Below are 20,293 nucleotides of genomic sequence, written 5' to 3' on the forward strand. Positions count from 1 at the left end.
GGACCGGGGCCAATGTTGTTCTTTCCTTCTGAAAAAAGACTGCCTTCAGGGACAGTGGCATTATGGTTTGTTTTGATGAAGTGACTTTGCTTTCTCTTCCTCTTGTAGTTTTCTTTCTCTGGCACATTGATAGAGTTGCCGGATATGTGCGGATTACAAAAAGGCCTGGCTGGATGAAATGGAGAAGGAGTGGTTTGAGGTTTGTTGCATTGGAACAAAATGGTTTCTCAGCCGCAGAGCTGGGCCGCTTCAGCTAGCGTTTGCCAAAGTAAACAGTTTTGCTCCAGCGAGAGTTGATGGTGGTTGGACTGCTAGTTTTTAGGGACCTTGTGATTACAAGGGAGACTCCTCTATTTTCTGTCTCTGCACAAGAGCACTGTACTGACAGGACGGAACCATTCCTAACGGACGCTTGTCCGCAGAGAGAAAGGGATCTTATCTAATTGGACTAGGATAGATTTAATCGGATGACAGAGGTCCTCCAACATACTGTGTGATGATGTAACATTTCTTCAAACCATATCAGTTGGCAGTAGAATCCTCCTAAAAGCACAATTCCAGTCATCTCACAACAACGACTAGTGCCCCTTTGTTTAGTGCACATTCAAACAAACGAGCAAACGAAATAACAACTACACAGCAGCTGAATGTGAACTGGCAAATTCTGTAACCCTGACAGAGTACTGTCATACTGTAGTAATGACACAGCACTGACACAGTGTAGTACTGACACAGCACTGACATACTGTAGTAATAACACAGCACTGACACAGTGTAGTACTGACACAGCACTGACATACTGTAGTAATGACACAGCACTGACACAGTGTAGTACTGACACAGCACTGACATACTGTAGTAATAACACAGCACTGACACAGTGTAGTAATAACACAGCACTGACACAGTGTAGTACTGACACAGCACTGACACAGTGTAGTACTGACACAGCACTGACACAGTGTAGTACTGACACAGCACTGACATTCTGTGTTAATGCTCGAAAGCAACCGTTGAAAAATGGAAGCAACAAAACCTGTTGATGTGTAATGATACCATGAGTGTGTATGGCAGGCTTCTTCTGGAGTTAGATGGATTTTCATGGCGCTCAGGAGAGGCCAGATGAATGTGAGTAGCTTGGGTTAAAGGATTTAGACGAGACGTGGTAAGTCCATGGAGGAATAAGTCAGTGACGCATATGCAGGCCTTCTTGCTAAGGAAATTGATCCCTGTTATAAGGATCATGTGGCCCTTTCTCAGTGTTGAATGTGTACCACTTGTGTGTGTGTGTGTGCTAAGTCTAGCTAATCCATACCAGGACTGATAGCCACACTGCTAGCCAAGCCACAGAGAACACTGATTGATTATATTGACGGAAATGCATTCATCCGCTGTTACCGATCAGTTATTTGGATAAACAAATAAGGTGGTAGACGAACAGTGTCACAAAGTTTCTTTGTTTTCTGACTCTGTTTTTGCTGACTTTAGATCTGTTAGAGCTGTAGAAGCCAGTACCTCTTTCTCCTTTGAAGTCAAACTGAATTCTGATCAGGGAAGTGTAGATGTGTGTTTAGCTGGAATGAAAAAAGAATTACTAACTAAAATGTTTCCATACACAAAGTTAATGTAAGTAATCTTATATGAGAACATATCTGGAATGGAAGATGGAAGTGTCTGGAAAATGTTGTCAATGTAAACTGTTTGTTTGTTCTTTGTGGGATTCTTTTGTGTCGGTAAAATTATTTATATGTGAGAAATGGCAGAGGAAATGCCTTTTATGCAGGAACATTAATTAAAATACTTATGGATTTAAACTTGGAAGTCAAGTTGTAATTATGGTCTGTTCTCCTCAAACTACAAACTGGGAAAGGGTGCCATTTTTTGGCTGCAGATTAAATAACTTATGATGAACTAACATGAGTTCACAGGGTGGTGAAAGTGACTGGTGATCAGCTTAAACCTCTGTGCTTTCAATTTGAAGAATGGAAACCTGGATACTTTCAATTGGATGGAAACCTAGGTACTTTCTATTGGATGGAAACCTAGGTACTTTCAATTAGATGGAAACCTGGGTACTTTCTATTGGATGGAAACCTGGGTACTTTCTATTGGATGGAAACCTGGGTACTTTTATTGGATGGAAACCTGGGTACTTTAATTAGATGGAAACCTGGGTACTTTCTATTGGATGGAAACCTGGGTACTTTTATTGGATGGAAACCTGGGTACTTTAATTAGATGGAAACCTGGGTACTTTCTATTGGATGGAAACCTGGGTACTTTAATTAGATGGAAACCTGGGTACTTTCTATTGGATGGAAACCTTCTTCTTCTTCTCCTTCTTCTGCCCTCCGTGGCCTGTCTCTGACAACAAGGTAGTAGTCAGCGTCCTGGTTAAGGGCAAAGGCACGCGTGTGTGTCCTCGTCAAGTGTGTCCCATTGAAACAACTCCTGTGTCACATTTCCGTTTCACGTTTTCTCTAATCACACCCTCAAATTGACTACGCGTGTGTGTGTGTGTGTGTGTGTGTGCGTGCGTGTGTGCGCGTGCGTGCGTGTGTGTGCGAGGCACCGTCGGATATTTAAATTATTGATCTGTGTGACGATGACAGCGTTTGTCAATTAAAATGGAGATGTACTAATTAGGAGCCCAGCGTGCGGGTGTCATAATTGTCCCTGATTTAATTTGGGACACCAAAGCTCATCGCTTTTATCACGGTTTAGCAGAGCGGGCTCGGCGAGAGTGTTATGACTGTGACAAGGCCGGGGGGATTCTTTCAGGGGGGGAAACATCTACACACATCCAAATGGTATCATTCTAATGCAAGCTGTTTAGTCACTTGTCCTTCTTTCACCAAAACGTGCAGAAAGAAGATATGGAAGCTCCCCAGACTCACCAGTCGCTCTCAACATTTCACTCGAGACACTTAGTTGCAACCATTGCAAATTTTGCAGACCCACAAATAGTGTAGAGCGAAAGCATGCACTGCAGAACCAATGACTTTGGGGTGAACCTTCTTAGTTAGCTTGTAATTTTGGCCCACAAGTAAAGGGTGTATCTTTCCACTGCAGTGAGCATAGGTTCATGGGCACTTTTTGGAAAATAGCTGGCAATCTCAATAGTTTAGTAGTGCCTGCTTCCTAACGTCTAACTAATTTCAGCCTACTCCAGGGCACAACAGTTCTCTGAGCAGTAGGATCTGTTTGACCTTTTAAATAACATTCAGTGGATGGGAAATACCTGAACCTTGATCAGCTTTATGAAATAGGCTTCTGAATATTCTTTTTCATAATTAGGAGGAGGAAGTGGGATTGATTGAAGATGACAGTTGATTCTGGAAGAACTCCCAAAGACTCTCATCCATATTTCAAAATGAAATGGGGGTCTTTATACTCTCCTCCTCCACATCTTTCCCAAAAGATAAAGCTCAGCTGGCTTGATGACAGAATGAAGGGAATCTGGATGACAGACTATGGCAAGTGGACAGAGAGAGTCGGTATTTGTGACTAACTAGTTATAAGACACAACAGGACTGGATCTGGTGTGTTTGACTCTCTCTGTCTTGGTGTGTTACTGTACTTGTGACAGTCTGTCCCCATGATAATCCATGTCAAATCTGGAAATGTGAGGAACCTTTTCTAAAACAACATTTTAGTCTTGGTTAAGTTTAGGGTTATATGCTTAAATATGGAAGTGAATGCATTAAAGTAAAATGCCCGTAGAGCATTTTATGGGATAAAACAGAAATTATTTCAAATCAAATTCTACCAATACCAATAGCCAAGGAAGTGAGGTTTGGGGACCGCTCAAAAGACTGGACTTTAAAAAGTGGGACAATCATCCAGTTGAAGCCCTACATGCAGAATTCTATAGAATTACCTTACAAGTCCCAAGGAAAACCCCAACAAAGGCATGTAGGGCAGAATGAGGCCGTGTCCCAATGCTAGTGAAGATACAAAAAAGAGGATTACAATTCTGGATTCACCTAAAACAAAGCCCAAATTCAAGTCTCCAATTCAAAGCACTTCAAACCCAAGAGCTGAAACCCGAAAAGAGTTCCCTGAGTCAGCTGGTTCTGGAACAATCAAACTGTTACCAGCACTGGTTCAAAAGAAGAAACAAAAATATGAACACGATCATTAAACAATCTATGGACTTTCATCTACAACATTGGATAATGAAACAAAAACATAAAGCAGACTGAACTCTCACCCTAAACAGAGCATATGCATTTGTAGAATATCTCCACTCTGTCAGAGAGCTGCAGCAGAGAACAATACAGGCTGAGTGAACACCACTTGGCAATACAAACCGGCAGACATAAAAACATAAAATGTGGCTACCCAAACAGGATGTTAATGTGGTCAGTGTTTGACTGGGGGAGATAGAGGCAGAGATGCACTTTTTGCTTTACTGTTAGAAATATCCTTCACCAAAAAACTCAATATTTTAAAAAACGGTCCAAATGTATTCCAGATTTTAGATCATTACAGCCACCGAAAAAAAATAAAAATGCTAATCTGGGAAGGACCAACTGCTATTGCAACTGCTATTTCAGCCAAATTAGTATTTTCCTGCCATGGCCTGAGGGACACTCACTACACCTTTATCCCTTAGAAATAACCTCTGATTACAATAGATTTAGTAGGAGGGTTGGGATTGACAGTGGTTGTGGGTTAATGATGATGATAGTGTGTTATTATTGATTGTTGTCTTTCCTGATTATTCAGTCAAATGTATTTATTTGCATTGGTATTAACAGCTATCATTCTATTATTCTTATTTCTACTATGACATATTTTGTTAGTATTTGTTATTATCTCAGAAGAGTATTGGTTTATTTTAGATTTTTTTTTATAGTGTACATTGATGCTTTGGCAATACTTACGCAATGTTCTTCCTGCCAATAAAGCAATTGGATTGAATTTAAATTGTTATATTGAGGTTTCTGGTTAAAGTTTGGATCCTTGTCTGACTTGGGCATGAAGAACTCCGTTGAGGATGATTTTTTTTGGGGGGGGGCTTACATTAGGCTTAATCTGTGTCTGGGAAAATTGTCTGTGTGGGTTTAGAAGTTAGGGTCAGGTTTAGTTTTTTGGATCAAGGTTAGGTTTTGAGATAGGGTTTAGGGAAAATAGGATTTTTAATGGGAATAGTTTAGTCTCAAAAGAAACGTCATCACAAGTAAAGTAAAATGTGTGTTAGAGTGACATCAGTGTGTAAAGTGCTCACCTGGGTTTCTCATAACAAAAAACTGTTCAGTTCAGTGCAGTCGGTTTTAACCACCTGTAACAGTGATCTGTATTATTCCAAAGCGCCTAGGTTAGTATCACTCACATCTCACATTCCAAGAAGGACAATAAAAAATGACAGCCATTAGCTGTTGAAATTGGAAGACGCGTGAAGTGTGTAAATGAGCATACAATGGTCAGTAATCAAGGCCAGGTTTTTTTAAGTGTCGACCACAGCCTAGTAACTGTGTAGCCAATTAGTGGTGTGTATACTTGTACGCTACGAGTGTCTCTGTGGACAGCAGCATGAACGTGTTTTACACACACACACACATACAGTGAAATGATGTAAAGGCAAGATCATGTGATCCAACCTTATTAAATAAATACCGTTTTAAAACAAACTGCCTGCAGACTAGTCCCAAACACCGATGTTGCCTAAGGACCTACAGACATACGTTTGTTTTTCTGTCCTTGTTGGTGCCCCGTAACATTATTCCCTATTTTCCTTGGCCCCTAATCCTAACCCTAATGCCTAAACCTAATCCTAACCCTAATGCCTAAACCTAATCCTAACCCTAATGCCTAAACCTAATCCTAACCCTAATGCCTAAACCTAATCCTAACCCCACACTATATTAAAATTAAACCCTAAACCAAACCGTCAATGTCTACATTTAAATGTAACCCATATTATGCCGAATTCAATCTAAAACTAGCCCCTTACACACTACTAACGAAAATTTGGAAACCAACGCTAGCATCACCCAGAGTGCCTCACTTGTGTCAGGTCCTGGCTGGGGGCATCTTTATGCGCCTGGGGGTCACAGCCAGGGCCTGACCACAGAGGTACCTCTAGGCATCTCTGCGCTGCTGTTTTTGATTGTCCCCAGTTAGAGGCAGTTGCTCCACGTTGCCTCTAATTCAGGACCCTTTTTAAGTTGGTCTTGTTGGCCTTCGTTTGTGGATCATTGTTTGTGCCAGTTGTGTTTGTGCCTCAGTTTGCAGTTGTGCCTTTCCTTGTGTTGGTTTGGTTTACGAAAAACTTTAAAAGGATGTCACTCAACTCTCGCCTTGCACCTCGTGTCCTGCCTGCCCTAAACTGCTTGTGGGTGTGTTTGTGGGCATGCTAGCATCATAACATCAGTTACATTTTGTATCAAGGCGTGATAGAAAACCAGCTAGCTAGAATCAGCTAACATAGCTAGCTAGCTAATATTGACATTCTATTTAATACAAGTGAAGAAGGAATTTATTACATTTCAATGCATCATGATCGCATGAGGCGTCTTTTTTGGGAGCTCTCATCTCAGGATTCCATGTCAACAAGTGACATTTTGTGATCACACCAAATCAGTTTTTTTTCTCTCACAGCATGTTGCTCATACAGATCAGTGATCAGTGGGATCCAACCAGATGAAGGAAAACACTTTATCACGTTTCAGTTGCCCACTAATGCCGTATCTTTTCCACCACATGTGTTTTAGGTATATGACACATCAACCGTGGGACTACCTACACCTGTCTGAACTGAGCCCCACAGAGCCACATGAACTACCCCTGCTGTGTCCAAACTAAGCATCAGTCCCAATCATGAAGAACAGTGTCTGTTTAAGTAGGCCAAAAGCGGCTCTACAACCCATAGATCCTGTGTTTTCTGACGAGTATCTACACACTCGCACCTAATATTCAGCTTAACGTGAAGTGGCAAACTTGACAGCATGTTTTTCTTTGCTAATCCTCAGGTCAGACAGAAAGTTGAAGAGGAAAAGGTTAACGCACAGTTGAAACCCTGCTGTGTCACAAGTTCAGTTCTCCCCAAAGCCGATTATGTGCAGGCTTCTATAACGTGCAGTTGCACCCGTGCGCGCGCACACACAGCCCTGTCTGGCGGTAACAACAACAAAAACTTGCAGCGTTAAAGCGTGGACTCAGCAGAGTGGGCCATTAGTGTCCCAGTCAGATGGAGGTTTCTTCCAGGGAAGTGGTGACAGTGGTGTTATGTGGGCCTGGCAGGACTGGGTCTTCCCCCTTCTTCTTGCCTTTAAACAAATGAAAATCAGGGCTGTGTACTGTACATACCTTGAAAAACTGTTTCTACACTCACACGTCACAGGGATCACCATTCATGATTCTGTGAAAAAAAACTCCAACATCTGTGAAGAAAATGAAATATCAACCAAAATACCCAGAGACTTATTATTTTACTAGGAGCCAGAGATCAAGATGAGAAGACCTGACCTTTCACAGAACATGAACACGCATACACACACGCATACACAAAAACGGCTAAAATATAGCCTGTAATTTGGCTGCCCATAAAAGGTAATGTGTTTGTAGTATCGTTGGCATTACTTTACTCTGCACATTGAGGCCTTGTTGGTTGCCAACTGGGTAGGCCCCCTTTGCTTTCTACGAATTATGAAAGACGTTCCCCAGAAGATGTAACAGATTTCTCCGTCCCTTATTGCTGAACACAGTGCATCATCGACACAGCGAGAAAAATCCATTAAATCGAATCACCTATTATTGTTCTGGCAAAGAGACGTCTTGATATTCATATTCTGAATTTTATATGCATAACATAAATGTATTTATAATTTAAAAAATTGTCAAGCCAGACCGGGGAAATGACACTGGTGGTTCTGTTCTCTAGTCTGGATATCGCTGATGACTGGTCAAGACACGCAACATTTCCATTCTGAACAGGCACATAGACAATATACAGTATTTGAGATAGATAGCCTATTGAATTATGTATGACATTATTCTATTTTAATTAATAGTGTCACAGAAAACTGTCTTGCAAGCCCCTTACAGCGAATGGCTGAAAGGTGCTGTACAGTGCAGGCCAGACTTTCTCAAAGATCTCAACTGTTGAGTCAAACCGCTGAAGTTTTATGCTGAGCTCCTCATGATCAGTTCTGCTGACCCGAAACTGAAACAAAACATGTAAAGCAGCGGCGAAGCCATTTAATACTGAAACATAGCGCATATTGTTCACGTTCAAAAGGAGTGAAATAAAATAGGCTACGTATGTAAAAGGTTTGTAATATTTTTATATCAAATACAGCAATTTTGATAGCACCCTCTGACCAAAAGGCCCAGTGTACTGAATTCTTGAGCCCTGAGAAGAGACAGATATGAAATATCAGTTTGTTTACGAAGTCAAATGTTGAAAATGTAAAACATATGGACTTTTGAAAGCTAATGCAACCCCTACAATCAGTGGCAAAGAAGGCTCGGTTTTATTTTTGTCCCAAGGTAAACACCCACTTAGATTTTTCAGATAATCACAAAGACTGCATGCGGCCTTTAAGACTACATTCAGAAGGAGCAAAACGTTTGCAACACGCTGCTTTTCCTCTTGCAAAAAAACATGTTGGTCATGTGACTTAGCCAGCGCTAGCAGCCTGGCAGCATCTGATGAGGAGGTTGTTCTTAAATGCTCTGAACTTTGTTCCCTGTTGAAAGAGAGTTGAGTGGAGAGGAGATGGGAGTGGTTGTGGCTGGGGCGCTTTTTGCCACACTCACGGCAGCCTGCCACGGCCTGCTGTTCTCCATGAAGACTACAGTAAAAACTGGTGAGAGGAGGAGGAGGGATGAGGAGGGAAAGTGGATGGATTTGTCATTACCTCATTGCAAGCTGCTTATGAAAGTGTTTACTAGTCTGAGCTGCTATGATGTGTCTCGCTCTCTCTCCCCCTCTCTCTCTCTATCTCTGTCTATCTCTCTCTGTCTCTCTCTGTCTCTCTCTCGTCAGCACCATTTCTCCTGGTTGGCTCCACCTCCCCTCACTCCTATAGACTTTTGTCTCCTTCTCTCTTTCAGACAGCTGTGTCTACCTAGCGCTTTTGCCACAGGAAATCCGTCGTTCCTTCTCCCAAAACTCTGACGGATTATTACAGTACATACAGCCCCGTAAAAAATTAAGAGTCCACTGCACCTTTTTCTTTCCTTTCCAAAAAAAGTTGAAAAGGAAGGTTTTGAGTGAGGAACAGAAGGGTTAAAATTAAGAGACCACTGCAAATTGAACGCTTCTGTTCCTCACTCAATACTTTCCTTTTCAACTTTTTTGGAAAAAGGTGCAGTGGGCTCTTAATTTTTTCCGGGGCTGTATATCCATGTCTTCCCCGTCCTTCTGGAACTTTCATATGGAGTGTGTGTGTGGTAGAAGAGCACAGCTGCCTTGTTGTTTAGGCCGGGCCCGGGGTTAACACAGTGATTTAACCATGCTGGGTCCTTCCCCTTAGGGAATCGCCTCCGTCCCCAAATAACCCCCTCGTACCGCACACACACGCACACTAATACACACAAACTAAAACACACACAAACATGCTGACTCTCATCCTTGTAGACGAAGGGGTCAGGACCTGCTGCTTGTGAACAACACTGCTGGTCCTCTGGAAAACCACAGGAGATGCACCATCTTTCCCCTTCCCTCCCCTGTCCCTGCCTTCCCCTTTTCCTTACTGCCCCCCCCCCCCCCACTCTTTTCTTCTCTATCCCGCTTTTGTCTTCCTGTTTTCCTCCCTCTCTCGATTCACTCCTCTTCCCTGAGTTTTCTGTGTTTGTCTTGTCACATGTTTCTGCCCTGTAACAGTGGTGGCTCTGCCACTGTGGTGGACTCACGAGAAGCGAAGACCACTTTGTGTTTCCCTTCCTGTCTGGGCTGGAGGCATTATCCTACAATGTCATTATCACCAGGAGGCCAGTGAAGACCACTCTCTGTTTCCCTTCCTGCCTGGGCTGGAGGCATTATCCTACAGTGTCATTATCACGAGGAGGCCAGTGAAGACCACTCTCTGTTTCCCTTCCTGCCTGGGCTGGAGGCATCTGGTGTTGTTTGCCATCTGAAGAAACGTGCTGAGCATCTGACAACACACACACCAAAAACAACCTCCCACCTGTTCAAACACATCATGCTCACACACACGCACCCGCACAGTCACACACAAGCACACAGTCGCGCACAAACACACAGTCACACGTGAATTGTCTTTTTAAGCGGGTATAATAAGAAGTAAGGACAGTTTAATCATAGTATGTTGAGAGGTAAAATAATTTGGTTTTATCCAGATAAAACCAAGACAAGATAACCATTCCAGGCAGTAATTTACTCACACAGTCTTTCAGCAGATGGAGACAGGAAGGAATCCTGGGATAAAGAATCAACAGTGACAAATGACAGACTAATTAGCTTCTGGAATCTGTCGATCATTTTTCCATCCGTTGCATGCAGTCCGCGGAGAGTTGGCTCAATGGATGTGAAAAACATACAGATGCAGAAGGGGATGGTTTTAGCCCCAGGCTATTATTGTTTTTCGTGTCTGTATCTGTCAATGGTAGCTTTCATTTGTTGAAAGTTTTTATTATTAACAGCTGAATTGACGTGTTTTTGGAGCAGTTGGGGGGCTTTGTCTGCCTGTGGTGTTTTAATGAGAGATCTCGTTGTGGTCTTCGAGACCAACTCTCCCAAAGGTCTTGCGGGTCTTTCTGTGTGCGTGTGTCTGTGGGTCTCCATAGGCCCGCAGGCTTTGTTGATCACTGATGGGCTCCTATATAACACCCCTCCGTCACCTCCCTCTGCAGGGAGTGACAAGCACCTCCATCCCCCTCCGAGGTGGAGCAAGGGAAAAGCCCCCCATCTCTGTTTGTCGGTCTGTAGCTCTCCCCTGGGAGAGTCTGTCAGCCTGCATATGTGTGTTCTTATTTTGTAAGTACGTCCACACTGTTTTGATCAGTATACGTATGCGTGTGTGTGTTCTTATTTTGTAAGTACGTCCTCACTGTTTTGATCAGTATACGTATGCGTGTGTGTGGTTTTTGTGTTTATCAGATCTGTGGTTATAGTTTCATCATCTTTCAGTACCTCAGAACCTGGCAGGCACGGCTGGTTCCAGGCATAAGAGACCGTAACGGTCTGACCATTAGGGGAGAGGGGGCCCCAAATAAAATGTTGCTTAGTGCCCCCAAAAGGCTGGAACCGGCACTGCTGGAGGGTCCAGGGTAACTGGGTCAGATAGTCCAGGGTAACTGGGCCAGATAGTCCAGGGTAACAGGGTCAGAGAGTCCAGGGTAACTGGGCCAGATAGTCCAGGGTAACAGGGTCAGAGGGTCCAGGGTAACTGGGCCAGATAGTCCAGGGTAACTGGGCCAGATAGTCCAGGGTAACTGGGTCAGAGATTCTGATCTATAGGCTTTGCATTAGAAGATTATTTTAGTGATAATCTCAGCAACTCTGAACAAACATTGTAGCCTTATTTGAATCCATCTAAAAAGGTATTTAAGCCTAATAAGAAGTGATTTCAGGCTCTTGTGCACTTGTAGAACCTGTAGCCAACTAGCAATGGGTTTTTTCCCTCTGTGACCAAACTACTTTTAGTTGATTGGAGTGAATATCAAATTGGGATCAGTTAATACAACAATCCTAATATTTCTTCATAATGAATCTGATGATTTACCATGGGGATGCCTGAAGCGACAAAGGATAGCTCAATTAGCTAGCTATGTCACGCTAGAAAAGGTTGTTTTGCTTTCACAACAAACGAGAAATTAAAATCCAACAAACTCTGCGTTCTGCCCTGGTAAAGGGGAGGGGAGCCCGCAGCGGTTATTACACCACCAATGGTTCTGTGCCTGGTGAACTCTGAGGCCTTCAGGGAGTCTACATTCTTCTCCTTCACCACCCGGAGCCCAACAGCGTCATTTTACTCCCTGTTCCTGCCCAGCCGCAGCCAGCGAGTAGCATGTCTGACCTCAAGACAGCCGCTGCTCTTTAACTGGCTCTGTTGGCCCTCATAATGGGCATGAATTCACTCTGTTATTGTTATCTGGGGTCAGGGGTCATGAGGGTGTGGGGGGGGGGTGAGCGCGTGGTCCTTCAAGCTATATGCCGCATAGGTCATTATGACTCGCTCAGACGCTGCCTTTGTTCGCCCCACCCACCCCCAGCTCCCCTCTCCCCTGCTCTCTCCCGCAACCCTCCCCCCTCCCTCCCTCACCTCCCCCCTCCCTCACCTCGTCACGATTGCTGTCTGCAGCCGGCTCCTGTGTTCCCCGTGCTCATTAGACGGAACAGGACCATCCGTTCAGTCAGAGGCCTTCACAACGCAGGAGACGGCACGAGAGACTACCGCACGTACGCACGCACATGCACACGCACACACGCACACACACACACGCCTCTACCTCCCATCCTACTGTACCAGGGGAATGCTTTGTTCACCCTCCTCAGGTGCTTTGTCATTAGCCGGGCCGGTGATCGTCCTTCTCCGGGCCCGGGGGCCAACCTATAGACCAGACAGTGGGGGGGAGCTCTGACTGGGTGCCAGGCTCTATACTGTGATGACATGCTGTGCAGACCTACAGGCAGAATCTGGGACAGTTGGACGTGAAGGCCCTCGGTGGCGCGACTGAGTGGCTGTGGGATGATTGTATCTACTGCAGTGGGAGGGGCTGTGTAGCCGCGGTGGTTGGAGGGTGTAGCGGTGTGGGGGCCGAGGCAGGGTGAAGGAGGGTACACTTCAGCCTGAGGGGAAGCATTTAACCCCCCCTTCCCTGTCCCTGAACGGCTGATCACCCATGTATACTGAGATCAGGATTCATGTGCATTAATCTATCTATCTCTCTCTCTCGCTCTCTCTCTCTCTCTCTCTCTCGCTCTCTCTCTCTCTCGCTCTCTCTCTCTCTAAATCTCTCTCGCTCTCTTTTTGTCTTGCTTTCTTTCCCCTCCATCCTTCCTGACCCTTAACATTCCATGTGCTCTCGCTGGCTCTTTATTCTCTTGGGTTTCTGTGGTACTTGTGATGATGTCATCGCCTACTTCCTGCCCACAGAACAGACACGGCCTTCACAACATTCACTCTTCAGGGGAAGATGTATTATCACATTTTCATTAATGCGCGCTCTCACGTAGTGACTCGAGATTATTTTCCTTTTAGTCTGTAAATGCATCTTTAATTCTGCGGAACTTTCGAACTGTGTTAGTTTGTCTTTAACTCTCTTAGTTTTGTGTTTAACTGTCTTAGTCTGTCATTAACTGTATTAGTTGGCCTTTAAACTTATTAGTCTGATATCACGTCACAGTCCTGCCTGTCCCCCTGCAACAGCAGTCTGGTCTAGTGGGATTAATCAGTGGAATTTGTATTTTCTGTTTTTCTTTCTTGATCTCTCTGTGCGTCCCCTCTCTCCCTCAGAGTTGGAATATTTGGGTCAAAGAGCACAGTTGGCTTGTGTGGTGCCTTGGCCCAATTTTCCGTGGTTTCTGTGGCGTAGAGGCTGTAAAGAAACACAGAAAGAAAATCCATCCAGAGAGACGGGTGAATGGCAAGAGACTGAAACACACACACAGAAAAATAGACAGCTAGAGAGAGAACTATATAGGCCAGAGAAAAAGAACAACATATGGGTTAGCAGGCAGTCACGTGTTCTATATATAGCCTAGCCTTGCACCAGACAGACAAACTCAGGCTACTATACCTCAGTGTGGCTGTACTGCCTAATCTCTCGTCTAGTCAGCGCTTTATAATAACTACAAATAATGAAGCATTTGTAAATGGCTCATAGTTTGTTAATCCTCCCTTAGTACTACTCCCACTTTTGTAAATGTTAATAACCTTGTCATCCACTCACAAACAACTTGTGAAGTGTATTGAGGTTTTTAAAAGATCTCCCCATAAACCATCTACTAATAGAGTGTGAGGCCTCAAAGACAATTGTGGGCTATTTATACTTCATGTTTGCCCAGTGTGACAAAAAGGTGATTAGTATACACTTGAATGTTCCCTCAGAACGATCCGTTGGACATATCAACAGACAATGTCTTACGATACAGAGAATGTTGAAGAAAACGCATTAAAAAGTCTAACGCAAATGAGTTACACTGTTGTAACTGTGCGATGTGGCACTATGCAGAATAAAAGGAAAATGCTCTAAACCTCTAAGATTCTAAAGTCGGGGGCTTTTTTAAACCACTGTGGATTGCACTCACAAATGATGATTGTTCTTTGGTGTGCTGTGTGATTGTGTTCTGGCCGTGTAAGTGTTAGATGTGGGGAGTTTCAGTTTCTGAAGCCTTTATACAGACTACGTAGCCCACACTTTGTGACGAGGCTACACAAGGCTTCACTAATGGTTTATAAGGACCTTTATTAAACTTAATGATTTATAACGTATCAATAAGTGATTTACCATCCCTAAACATGCTTTCTTGGCTTAGTTATTTTTAAGGGTTGCATCCCAAATCGTTCACTACATTGGAGGCTGCGTGTGGACCAGGACAGGGCACTGTTTAGGGGAGAGTGTTCCATTTGAAGTGCGCTGTGGGTAGATTAGTACATAAATAAGGTGATCCAGTGTTGGAGTAGAATCACTGTTGGACTCTACAGCCTCACCATGCCTGTCCTGCTTTCTGCACAGAGCCGTCTACAGCTGGGTGTGTTGACTGTGTGTGTATGCGTGTGTTAACTGTATCAGTATTGTGTGTGTGTGTGTGTGCCTGGAAGCGCATGCTCGAGGGGTTCGAGGGCGGGAAGCCGGAGGACCTGGCTGGCTGACAGCGTTTCTGTGTGTGGTGGTCGGGCCTCCTGCTGATCCGAAGCAAACCTTCAGGTCTGAGCCCCAGTGGTGCTGAGAGGCAGTGGGCTTCCTGTGTGGAGAGCAGCCCAACACCACTACACACACACACACACACACACACACACACACACACCCCAGACTAGGAGGACACCGACAGACCAGTCAGGGGAGCGGAGAGGTACAAGTTCTGAACATAGAACATGCGTGTGTTCACGTGAAGGGACAGAGAGCACTGAGAAGAGGCAGTGATTGGCCGAGAGGGGCGGGAAGGCGGGGCCTGGTTTGGTTTTAATCGTGTGGGTTCAAAGGTAATGAGTTGATTCATCTTTTAGTGAACGGACCTGACAGAGGTGGGACACGCCAGATCAGAACTTTAATAATACAGCCCCTGGGTGTCAGACCGTAGACACACAAACAGACACGGCTGCTTTTCCGTCCTAGCGGGGACATACATCCTAGAAATCCATTTTCACAGACATGGGTCACACACACAGTGATTAGTTATTCCACTACTAAAACAGCGATTTGTACGTTTGCGTAATCTCTCAGTTGTCCTCTCTTGGAAAAGGAAATGTACTCATGTTAATTCTTTGATTAGATTTCCCAGCCAGAGTATAAATGACGCATTACCATGGCATTAATCGCTCTAGACTGCAGTCATTTCATTGAGGAGGAAAGGGCTTAACATACTTACGGTGAGTTTCTTTGGGACATCATTAAAGCAGGATTTCTGCCCGCTAGTTGTAAATGTGGCGCTATGGAGAAAAAACTGATCCCAGTTGTACTGTACTTTAGTGAACCTGTCACCAAAAACACTCGCTTTCAAACTTGGAATTTCATTGCTGTCTGAAGTATGAAAGGGATTCGACACAAATAAACAACATATAACAAACAACCAATAACATATTCAGCCTGTGAGATTTCTGTTTTTTCTTTTAGTTATTCACCAAAGTCCTATATGTATGATTAACAGCAGTTACAGAACCCCCCCCCCCTCTCTTACAAAGTGTGTTTAAATGTAATAGTGGCACTGAGGCTCACATTTCAGCCAGCCATGAATACACACGTCAGGGATGTTGGGAGAAAGACTGGGAGGCCTAAAAGATGCCTTGCTACTCTGGGATTTGCATAGTCTTTATGGCTGGTCGACGGGACCACGTGTGTCTGTGTGTGTGTGAGTGAGCGCATGTGTGTGTTCCTGTTGTGTGTACGTGTGTGTTTACGTGTGTGTGATATTGTTCCTTGGGGACAGGGAAGCATAGGAACAGACTGATGATATTGTTGAGTTGTGACACCTAAACCACACACACACACAAACACGCACATTGTGTGCTTATACATTCCGTGTCAGCTCAGTTGGGCTGTATGTCATTTTGTGGTGTGCTAGCTAGCCAGGAGTCTTCCAGTAGGAATGACCCTTGACAGGATGTTTTGAGACTTACATTATTGGACATGAAAGATATTTAAGTCAAACCTCCTGTGACATAAGATTCACTTCTATTCTGAGGTTTATGTGTGGGCTGGGAAAGTGTTCGGTCCACTACGTGCAGCACAGATCATTACACTTCTGTAAACACTAGTGTGTAAGTACACACACAAACACACACACACACACACACACACAAACGCATTCTTGAGACTCAGCCAAACACTCTCTATAAATTAAAGGAAAAGATCTGATGTGGAAATCACACAGTAACTTCTAGTTTAAAACATGGCCAATGTTTCTTCTGGGCGACTCAGAATGCACCACTGTCTTTGTCTCCCCCTCTCTCTCTCTCTCTCTCTCTCTCACCTGTTTGTCTGTCTGTCTGCATTTCTCCGTCGTTCTGTGTCTCACTCTCCCTTTCACTCTCCCAATCACTATCTCTGTCTCTTTTCATTTTCCATGGTCTCCTGTGAGATGAACGCATGGTTTTATCTGGAGCACACATCTCTGCCACTCTCTAGAGAGAAAAAATGTGTGTGTGTGTGTGTGTGTGCGTGCGTGCGTGCCCCACTGTCACTAGTATCCCCGGGATCAGGGTTTGTGTGTGTGTGTGTGTGTGTGTGCGCGAACAGTGTCTTTGGAGTAGAGAGAGGCAGGGAATTGTGGATTGGAGGGTGCTTAGCATTTAGCCTGCCAGGCACGAGGTGTCAGGTTTCTAGTTCATTATTCAGGAGGAAATGAGCGTCACAGCCCAGTGACTGTAATAAACGATGAGCCATCCCGCGGGGGCGCCCCCTCTTCCCCATTAATACAGCCCCCTACTCTGCTCCCCTGTCCATTTTACTACCAGCTCAAAACAGACGCCACAGAGAGGGAAAACAACTGACTCTCAGAGTTCAAGGGGAGGAGGGAAGGAAGCTGTGCTCCCTCAGCAGAGTTTTGGGGGAATTCCAGGCAGATGGTTCTTTTGCCTGATTGGTCTGGTGAAGTTTCCACATATTACTACTGTGTTTAAGTAGGATGGGATGAAGGACATTTATTTGTTTTATGTAATTTCCTAAGAATTGTGTGTGTGTGAAGTGTGTGTACTACAACAAACCTGGAATGTCTGTTGCATATCAAATTTCCCACGTAATGTCTTTATCTACGATGTGACATTTTTGTTTGTTCTTGATTAAAACCTGTTTTCTAACTGTGATGATTAGTTGGCAGAACTACTTTAGTAAGGTTCACTGTTGAAACATTGTCAAAATGAATCCAAATATTAATTATTGAGTTAGCAGTCATTTTAGAGTATGTGCTTTGAATGAAGGTTAAAATATTCTCTGGGAAGAGACCTTTTATTTGCTGAGGACATACGCAGTACCATAAACTACTGCTCGCATACCATCAAACTTTATCATCTCTCTCACTCTGTCTGTTTGGGATTCCTGAGGTAAAAACTCACCTCATCACCCATAAATATTGTGTCGCCCACAAAAGATTCAGAAACAGGGCATTGAAACAGTTCATTGAAACAGTTCATTGAAACGGCATTGAAACAGTTCACTGAAACAGGGCATTGAAACAGGGCATTGAAACAGTTCATTGAAACAGTTCATTGAAACAGTTCACTGAAACAGTTCATTGAAACAGTTCATTGAAACAGCATTGAAACAGTTCACTGAAACAGGGCATTGAAAAGTTCATTGAAACAGGGCATTGAAATGTTCATTGAAACAGGGCGTATGAAACAGTTCACTGAAACAGGGCGTATGAAACAGTTCACTGAAACAGGGCATTGGCCAACGACAGCTGTCAAGATAAATCTTCTGTAATTCAGTCCATCAGTTCTTTTACACCCGGCATTGTTGTTACAAACTTGAAACATCACTGGCTTGGACAGGTGGCCGAGTATGAATGAGGGGGATGAGCTGGGTCTGGGGGATGAGTAGAATGTGGTGGATGAGCAGGGTTTGGGCGATGAGGGGATGATCAGGGTGTGGTGGATGAGCTGGGTGTGGTGGATGAGCATGGTGTGGGAGATGAGGGGATGAGCAGGGTGTGGTGGATGAGCAGGGTGCGGGAGATGAGGGGATGAGCAGGGTGTGGTGGATGAGCAGGGTGTGGGAGGTGGGGGATGAGGGGGACGAGCAGGGTGTGGTGGATGAGCAGGGTGTGGTGAATGAGGGGATGAGCAGGGTGTGGTGGATGAGCAGGGTGTGGGAGATGAGGGGATGAGCAGGGTGTGGGGGATGAGCAGGTTGTGGTGGATGAGCAGGGTGTGGGAGATGAGGGGACAAGCATGGTGTGGGGGATGAGGGTGGCGCGAAGGGTGTTGGTTGCCAGATGATTCCTCAAGAGGCTGGTTAATTGTTTTGCAACAAAACCCCTGTGTGGTTGGCTAAGACTGTTGACGACATCAGTAGTTTTGCAAAGTTACCACCTGTTGTCCGTCAAATATACTGATACCATTGTTGGTTAGCTAGTTATTTCATTTTATACCTCAGAACAAGACAAGGTTTCACTAACAAGTTAGAACCAGCTGAAATGAGACGCCAACAATTCTCCCCGTCCCAGCTCCTTGTCATTGTTGCCTTAGCTGTCCGACCGTTTAGTGTACTCAGCCTTCTGACCCCTCCATGCGCACAAATCATCTTCATGACATAGTCAGCAAACCGGTCTATAGGGTCATTAAAGACAAAGGAACAGATGTCTGGGTGTGAGGGGGAACCGTGTCAGTCTTTCTTTCTCTCTCGCTCTCTCGCTCTTTCCCTTCTCTCTCTCTCTCCTCAGATTGCCTTTCTCTCACCACTTCTTTGTTGCCACTTAAGCCATTTGTCTTTCTGAGTTTGGTCAGTCAGCCACAGGAATGGCTAGCACGCCTGTCTGCCTGCCTGTCTGCCTGCCTGTCTGTCTGTCTGGTGCAGTACAGTCAGCAGACAAAAGACAGACGGCTTCTTTCTAGTTGACATCCTTCTCCCATGTACCCTCCTGCTGGTAAACCCTTACTGGTCCTTCATTGATCCAGCTGAGGCCAGAAACAAGGAAATGATCAGAAGATGTTTTGGCAGAGCCTCCATGTCAACAACACATGCTAGTTACAGTACAAGGCTGGCTAGCTAACACACCTCTCAAAACAGTAAAGGGCCCGGAAGCTACTTTAAGCCCTGCTCTACCTTCAGAGAAAAATCTTTTTAATCTCTCTCCCACCCTCTGTCTCCACTCTCCCACCCTCTCTCTCCCCTTCCCCACCTCCTCCTCGGTCTCCTCGCTTCCATCTCCTCCCCTCTTCTTAATTTAAATGAACAAGGTGTAAGCACTGAAGGATCAGTATGAAGTGTCCTATCATACAGTTGCTCATATTCTGTAGAAGTTTAACTTGTATGTTCATGAGTCTTCATCGTATTAGTACAGTAACATCCATACCATATTAAACCAGGCTATTTCATCCGCTTGGCAGTCACTCATAGTCTACGCTGTCATGTGCATCATGTTAACCCTGTCATCCCTCCTTCTCATCCATCTCATCCCCTAATCCTCTCCTCAGCCTTCCCATTGCTTGTATTACCTATCTATGTATATGATAACCACTGGAGTGTGTGTCTGTGTCTGTGCGTCTGTGCGTGCGTGCTTGTGCGTCAAAGCATGCTCCAGTTCTTCTGGCATGATCAGGCTGCTAATGACCAATGTGATTTGAGGCTGTTCTTCTGTTCTCTCTCTCTCGCTCTCTGTGAACGTGTGTGGCTGTACGTGCCTGTAATAATGTATTTTCACCAAATCTACAATATATCGTCCATGTAAAGAGATGAGGGATCGCAATTATGAGCTGTCAAGTGAGAAGCAGGCATTTTTTATGTATTTACACACACACACACACACACACACACACACAAACACACGTACTCCAAGGTGAACAGAGAGCTGGGGATCTAGAAAAGCAGAGGCTGGGTAGTTCCCTGTGACATCTGGGGAACCCGAATCAGTGATTTATTTGTAATCCAGTAATGACATCATATTAACTGTCATCGGGATAATAAATCTGGATCTGCTTAATTGATCCTGAGGTACTTT

The 20,293-nt window shown here is 44.5% G+C and overlaps 1 protein-coding gene across 1 annotated transcript in view; it reads left to right on the forward strand.

The window, feature by feature from the left end:
- Window positions 1–20,293, forward strand: part of znf704 (zinc finger protein 704) — a 50,596-nt gene that overhangs the window by 10,447 nt on the left and 19,856 nt on the right. The gene's annotated exons all lie outside the window — the stretch shown is intronic.

This window comes from Esox lucius, chromosome 10 (genome assembly GCF_011004845.1).
Source record: "Esox lucius isolate fEsoLuc1 chromosome 10, fEsoLuc1.pri, whole genome shotgun sequence".
In the NCBI taxonomy this organism is placed as follows: domain Eukaryota; kingdom Metazoa; phylum Chordata; class Actinopteri; order Esociformes; family Esocidae; genus Esox; species Esox lucius.